Source organism: Mandrillus leucophaeus, unplaced genomic scaffold (genome assembly GCF_000951045.1).
Source record: "Mandrillus leucophaeus isolate KB7577 unplaced genomic scaffold, Mleu.le_1.0 Scaffold26, whole genome shotgun sequence".
Taxonomy (NCBI): domain Eukaryota; kingdom Metazoa; phylum Chordata; class Mammalia; order Primates; family Cercopithecidae; genus Mandrillus; species Mandrillus leucophaeus.
The window spans coordinates 2,199,854-2,207,874 of NW_012102698.1; positions in this window are offsets into that span (position 1 = coordinate 2,199,854).

Below are 8,021 nucleotides of genomic sequence, written 5' to 3' on the forward strand. Positions count from 1 at the left end.
AAATAAATAAATAAATAAATAAATAATTGGCAAGCAAGGGAGCAGTTGTTCTCAGTGTATGGGGAGATGGAGCCTGGCAGGCTCTGTTCTGCCTCTCCTTGACATGGCTCTCAGGCAGGGGCATCAGTGCCAGCCCCTCGCCTCTCCTCAGCACCTGGCCAGGAGGAGCCTCAGCCTTCTGCTCCATGCCGGGCTCCTGTGCCTATGCCCATGGCTCGCGCCTGTTCATTTCAGCTCTGCCCACAGTGATGTGCCTCCGCTGTGGCTCTGGCTCTGGCTCCAGAACGTTCTCAGGCTCAGCCTTAACCCCAGCCAGATGCATCAGAGCCTTTAAGTTTGGCTCCTGCTCTGAGCCTGAACAGATGGGGGCAGAACCCACACGGGCATGAAGTGGAAGCTGAGCTCTGATGCTCTGAGCAGTCCCTTCCCCCTCCCCTGTGTGTGACCGCTGGGCTCCTGGGTCCCAGCTCCTGGCCAGCAGTGTGGGCTGCAGAGGAAGACTCACCTGGGTTCGACTTATCACCCTGCTGCCTCGCAGCCATGTGGCCTTGGGCAAGTCACTTCACCTTTAGGAGCCTCAGTTTACTCATCTGTGAAATGGGCATCACAGAGCCTCCTTCAAGGCATTGCTGTCCAGATTAAAGGGGAAGCTGTAAAGTCCCTGCACATAAGACCCCTCACTTCTGGCTGCCAGTTTCCAGCAACATTCCCTCGCCTGGGAGCAGCCATCCCTGCCCTCTCAGACTCTCCCTCTGCCCACACGGACCCCACGTGGGCATCCATTTAGCATCTCACATTCCCCACGGCCCAGGAACATCACCAAGTCAGGCGGGACTGAGAGCATGGCTCGTAGCAAAAGCAGAATGTGGAGAAAATCAGATGCTTTTCTCAAGGGGAGCCTTCTAATGAATGTTCTTATTTTACTCTTTTAAGCTTTCAAATAAACAATAAATATAACTCCATTCAAAACATGAATTAACTTCCATATTATAACCTTAGGCAGGCTGCCACACTCTGCCCCTGCCTCTGAAGTTGTCGTTTTCATTCATTTCTCTTTGCATCTTCTAAAAGTGTTTCTTCATGCAAATATAGCAAATCTATGTCCTTACTCAGAGTGTAGCACTTTGAGCCGCTGTTTTCACTTAGGGGCATAGTCTTCTTGACAAATGGCAGTCTTCCTAATTTTTTTCTGCTCCACACTTGATCCAGTCAGCCCCCTATCGATCGACTCAGGGGCTATTTCTCTTTTTTGCTACTATAAGTCATGCTTTGTGAATTTCCTTGCCGGGATGCCCTTGTCCGGAGGGGTGCTCTGTGGGGGCGGCGGAGGGGCAGGGGTTTCTATAGGACAGATTCCTGCAAGTGGGGCTGGTGGGTCAAAGTGCAGGTGCACCAGGCAGTTGCAGCAGAAATCGCCAGGTTCCCTTCCCGAGAGGACCAGCATGTTCCAGTCTGCCGGCCACCGTGCATGCGGGGCCTCTGCCCCCTGCCTCGTCCAGAAGGTGAGGCCTCATTTATCTGCAGCACGTTTACTACTCAACCATCCGGATTCCAGAGCCGGCCTGGGCTGGGCCAAGGGTGCACCTTGGGGACAGCATGGCTCTCAATCTAAGAGCAGCTCCGTGGATCCACGGAGCCCGGGCTCCATTCCTGCCTCAGCCTGGCCTGACCCCACAGCCAGCCCCACCCCTGAGGCAGCGCCACACAGAGAAGCTGTCACTACTCATCCCTGCCCCAGTCAGCCTCAGTCCTGCACTGCCTACCCGCCCCTCCACTGTCCCCACACCCCACCCAGCCCACCTGCCTGAAAGCTTCCTCGCTCCGACTTCCTGACACCTTCTGAGTTTGCACAGAGAAGTTAAGTAACTTGTCCAGGGCTGCACAGCTGAGAAGCAGAGCCTGGAGGGGACAGTGGCAGCCTGACTCCAGGGTCCCTGCTCTCGCCCAGGACACCCTCTTACCTCTGCATCATCAGCGTTGCTCAGCAGTGTGTCAATGGAGAGGCCTGGGGCCATCTGTTAGGAGGTGGGGGCAGGTGGGGACAGGAAAGGGTTCAGGATCAAGGTAGTGATGAGGGGACTAAGCCCAGCACACCCAAGGAGCTTAAAGCCATGGGGGTACCTGACAGTCCAGGAAGAAGCAGGGAGAATGCTTGAGACTGGGGCATGGGGGAGGTGAGCCCTGTTCAGCCCTGTCCAGCCCGGGTGCCCTCTGCGAGCTCTGCTGACTCCACCCCGCACTCAGCATGTACTGGCTTCTCCCCTCTCCCAGGTGAAATTTCACTCATCCTCACAACCCAGCTGAAACATGCCCTCCTCCAAGGGCTCCCCCAGCCCCGTGTCCCGCTCTCTGATACCTGAGCACACAGGTTCCAGCTCCTCTACACGCCCCAGGCTCCTCAAGGGCAAGGCCTGGGCCTGACCTGCCTCTCTGTCCTCAGCGTGTCCAGCCCAGACTACATCCAAGCAGGTGGCACAGAGGGACACTCACTCAATGGGGTCCCCTCCACATGTGCTAGGGGCTGAAGTGGGCAGAGCGGGGGAGACAGTGAGGACATCGGGGAGGATGTGGGTCTTCAGCACAGTGACCCACAAAATGTGGACCCATGGCTGGGCAGAGCAGGTGCCTCTGAACCACACAGCCACTCAGACCAGCTTTTCCCAGCTCAAGTCCACCCTGGCCGGACAGGGTGCCATTGCCTCCCACAGCCCAGCATGGGCACCTCAGCCTGTCTCCAACCAGCTCACCTGGCCCCAAGTGCCAGCCCTAAGCCCCCTGCCAGGGATCCATAGCAAGAAGGGGGAGCTTCGGGCAGCCTGCAGCAGGGGATGCGTGTGGCCTGGAGTGACACCTACCTGAGTTCAGATCCCACCTCCCTCACTGTGACTGAGTGCAGGCCCCAAGGAAAGGCCAGCAAGAGGCCTGGAAAAAAGAATATGCAAATCAGCTACACCTGGCCCAGGTATCCCGCATGTGTTGTTTGCTTGTGGTCTCAGGTGTGTGGGATCTGCTGCTGCAGGTGGTTGGGGGTGCCTGGTCCAGCCCTCCACCTTGATCCTGGCCACCCCCAAGCCTGGGCTGAGGACTTCTCTCTGAGCTGTGTTCACTCTGGGTGGAGGGTGTAGAGGGCAGAGCATGGGATTTACCTTCAAGACCTGCAGTTTGGGTTCCAGCTCCCCCTTTAGCAGCCAGGTGACCTTGGATGGGACTCTGAGTCTCAGTTTCCCCTTACCTGTGAAATGGGACTGATAGAATTTACCTAATCTGAGGTTTGATGTGACAAGGTGACCACACCCCTGGCTCATGGGCTCCGTTGATGTTTGCCATCATTATTGGGGCTGAACCAGCCTCACCCTTAGCCCAGGCTGGGGTCTCACTGATCCCCCAGCCCCACCCTGATTCTCTGGGGCTAGTAAGGGTGGAAGTAGAGGGGGACTTGGCCTGGGAGACATTCTTGAGAAAAATGCCCCCAGGGAGCCTGGGTTTCCCGGGCTGGAGAGGCAGGGGGAGGAGAGGAAAGGGTGCAAGCTCATGAACCCCTGTTAGAGCACACCCTGTGTCAGGCGCTGGCCAAACAGATCCACCCGCACCTCTCGGCATCCCAGCAAGTCACTGGGTCTTGCGTCCCCACCTGACGACTGAGAAGACAGAAGCCCGGAGCTGTGATCCGTTGCTAAAGGTCAGCTCCAGGCTGCCTTTCCTCTACACTGTGTGAACTTGGGTAAATTCCTTCACTTCTCTGAGCGTTGAGATCCTCATCTGTAAACAGGGGTGCTACCACCTAATTTCCAGGGTACGCAGGCCACTCAGACCTCGCCCATGAGACAGGGGCCTCCCTGAAGGCAGGCCATGTCTTTTTCTTTTTCTTTTTCTTTTTTTGTTGAGACGGAGTCTCACTCTGTCGCCCAGGCTGGAGCGCAATGGCACGATCTCAGCTCACTGCAACCTCCACTCTCGGGTTCAAGCGATTCTCCTGCCTCAGCCTCCCGAGTAGCTGGGATTATAGGTGCCCACCACCACACCTGGCTAATTTTTGTATTTTTAGTAGAGACAGGGTTTCACCAGGTTGGCCAGGCTGGTCTTGAACTCCTGACCTCAGGTGATCCGCCCACCTCAGCCTCCCAAAGTGCTGGGATTACAGACGTGAGCCGCAGCGCATGGCTTGTCTTTTCCAACTCTGAAGTCCAGTCCGGGATCACTCTCAGGCATGTGGATCGCTCTGCATGCCTGAGATCCATTCTGTAAACTACAGATCCATGTCACTCCCTTCTTAATCCCTGTCAACAGCTCCACAGGACTCCAGGGCTGGGTCCAAACTCACAGTCCTGACGTTCAAAGCTCTCTAGGACCCAGTCTCTGCTTAGACCTGTAGTCCCACATCCCGTCCTGCTCACACCCATGTCCTGTGCCCTTGCAACCTTCAAGAACTTCGTCCCTGCTGGTCTCTGCCAGGGATGTTTTTCAGTCACCTCCTCTACCTGGTGAACTCCTACTCATCCTTTAGAACCCAGCTTGGACATGCCCTTTCCTGCATTCCCGACCTGACTGTCCTTCCCAACCTGAGCTCCCATGCCCCCTTGTTGCTGTCTGTCCACCTGTTGCTTTCTAACTGTCTGGAACTCCTGACCTCAGATGATCTGCCCACCTCAACCTCCCAAAGTGCTGGGATTACAGGCATGAGCCACTGCATCCCACCAGAGATAAGTAGAACTTAATCTGCAGAAAAGGGAAAGGAAGAACATTCCAAACAGAGGGGAGAGAATGGGCAAAGGCCCTGAGGCAGACAGAGCCACCGGCTGGAAGCATTGCTCCTCTTCCCAGCTCCCAGGAAGACTCCAACCCACAGCCCCCCTTGCACTAAGGTAGAGCCATGTTCCTGAGGTCTGCCCAATGGGATAGGGTGGTCTGCACAGCCAGGCCCTGCCCAGCTCTCTCCTCCTCCTCACTGGAGAACATGAAAGTGGCCTGACTGGGTCCCTGAGTCACCGTATTGGGGACCACCCAGGAGGGCTACACACTTGTGTTAAACCTTTCATGAGAAAGAAAGCAACTGTGGCCGGGCGCGGTGGCTCCCCTATAATCCCAGCACTTTGGGAGGCCGAAGCAGGTGGACCACCTGAGGTCAGCAGTTGGAGACCAGCCTGACCAACATGGAGAAACCCCATCTCTACTAAAAATACAAAATTAGCTGGGCGTGGTGGTGCATGCCTGTAATCCCAGCTACTCGGGAGGTTGAGGCAGGAGAATGGCTTGAACCTGGGAGCAGTGAGCCGAGATCTCACCATTGCACTCCAGCCTGGGCGACAAGAACGAAACTCTATGTCAAAAAAAAAAAAAAAAAAAATTGCAAACTGTCTCATTAACAACTCATCTAGAGTTCATGTTGTACCAATATTTTGAATACATTGGGTTAAATAAAATGTATTACTAAAATACTTTTACCTATTTCTTTTCGAAACATGGCCCCTAGAAAACTTTAGCCACAAACTCTGTATGTGGCTCAAATGCCATTTCTATTATAGTGCTGGTCTCATCCACCCACTTCATTTTACAGAAGGGAAAAGTAAAACACAGAGAGGTTAATGAACTTGGCCAAGGTCACACAGAGGCGTGAGAGTTCTCTGAGAAGCTGAGCTGCCTCACGGGTTTACAGAAAAATCCGAAGTTCCACTCATGGCAAAGAAAACTTCCGAGTAGTAGGCATCTCTTGCTGGGATTGAGAGCAGCCGAGGCTGAGCGACCTGCAGGTGTCTGCCCCAGAATGAGGGCGGCTTCTCCCTCCAAGGGGCTTCTTAGAGAAAGGAGAAGCACAGGGGCGGCCAGCAGTGAGGACCACAGGCCTCGAGGCAGTGATAGCCCGGCTCGTGCCCCGGGCCCTACCTCATATCTGAGGGTCACAGAGACAGGAGGGAGCAGACGTTGACCCTCTCCTCCCCCAGCTTCACTGCCCACATCAGTAAACTAGAGATCAGGTGGCGACTTGCCAAGCTGATGCAAGAATGCAGTGTGATGTCTGTTACCAGCCAGGTCAGAACCCAGCTCAAACTGACTTAAGGAAAAAGTGCAACTTACTGGCTCCTAAAATGCAGAGGGCCCTGGATTGACCAGCTTCAGGCATGGCTTGACCCAGATTCTCTAGTGATGCCAACAGGGTCTTCCCTTCCTTCCCCCTGACGGGGTCAGGACAATCACTTGAACCCAGGAGCGGAGGTTGCCGTGAGCCAAGATCGTACCACTGCACTCCACCCTGGACGACAGGGTGAAACTCTGGCTTAAAAAAAAAAAAAGAAAGAGTCAATCATCAGTGTTCACATAACAATGACTATGAAAATGCTATTCACAGCTGATTGCAGAGTACACTACGCTATGTACTCTTGCTTACACAACATTTTGTCTTTCTGAAGTTAATATTCTTTGCTTTGTTTTGTTCTTAGCTTGTTCCCAAGTTCCTGTTACCAAACTCCCTATCAATTGTCTATCCCTTGAGGCATTCTCTTCTCAAAGCTCTCCCCGGGGCCCCCAGCAGGCTACAGCTCTCGCTGGGCTGTGGTCTGCAATGTCTCAGTGCAAGCTGGTGCCCCGGACACTCCTTCGCCTCTTTCCTAAGTGGGATTGTCTGTGTCCATCGTCCTATATCTTTCTCTCTTGATTTTTGCTTATTTTGATGGAAAACATCCTCCAGTAGCTTCATGAGAAAGAGCTCATACAAGCTAAATGTTTGCTATATTGCAAAGCTCAAAATATCCTTTTTTTTTTTTTTTTTTTTTGAGATGGAGTCACACTCTGTCACCAGGCTGGAGTGCAATGGTGCAATCTCGGCTCACTGCAAGCTCCACCTCCCGAGTTCAAGCGATTCTCCTGCCTCAACCACCCGAGTAGCTGGGACTACAAGAGCACACCACCACGCCCAGCTAATTTTTGTGTTTTTAATAGAGACGAGGTTTCACTACATTGGCCAGGATGGTCTTCATCTCTTGACTTTGTGATCCGCCCACCTTGGCCTCCCAACGTGCTGGGATTACAGGTGTGAGCCACCGCGCCCAGCTTTGAAATATCTTTATTCTACTCTCCTAGCTGATCAGTGGCTTGAATGGTTATCCTAGGCCAAGTTCAGTCCAGGAAGGGAAGCCACAATGAGCCACAATGAGGAGGGGCCCATCATAGGAATGAGATCTCGCACAGTCCGAGGAAGAGCAGGGGAGTGGAGCTGGGGAGGAGGGCAGTGGGCGAGTCAGGACAGACTCAGCAGCCAGCCGTCCTGAAGCCCAGCTCAGAACTTGCAAGGAAGTCACGAGAAAGTCACGCACATCCAGCTGCAAGGGTCAGGATGCAGGGGGAGGTCTGGCCAAGAGGCTGCAGGAGCTGCTGCCTCTGCAGCTGCTACCTCTATGGGGAAACCCAGGGCCACTGTCAGGGCAGCAGGGTCAGCGGTGGGGAGCACGAGCAGGACCCAGGGTGAGGAAGAGTGAGGACACCCTGAAACTCACAGAGCACCTCTGCAGCAGTCTCTCCCCATCTCAGATCACAAAGACGCTCAGAGGAGCACTGCCTGCCAACAGCCCGCAAGTTGTCAGCCTGCCATCTAAACAAGCCCCTTCTCACTATATTTAACTTCCTAATAAAGACAGTGATGAAATCAGGCTGCTTCCTCACACGATGCAACTGTTTCTTATTAAAATCTAAAGTGTGTTAACCTTCTACCCTCCCAGCCTCAAAAAGAGACTTTCTCCATCTGCGGAGGGGCAATCCCCCTTCTGGCTGAGTCACTCCCTCTTTGACATCCTGTGACTTAAACATCAAGATGTAAGGCCAGTCACGATGAACATAGCTTATGTAAGATAACAGGCGAATGGAAGACGGAAATGATCATTGGTTAATACGGGGGTCGGGCGTGGTGGCTCACGCCTGTAATCCCAGCACTTTGATAGGCTGAGGCAGGTGGATCACCTGAGGTCAGGAGTTCAAGACTAGCCTGGCCAACATGGTGAAACCCCGTCTCTACTAAAAATACAAAAATTAGC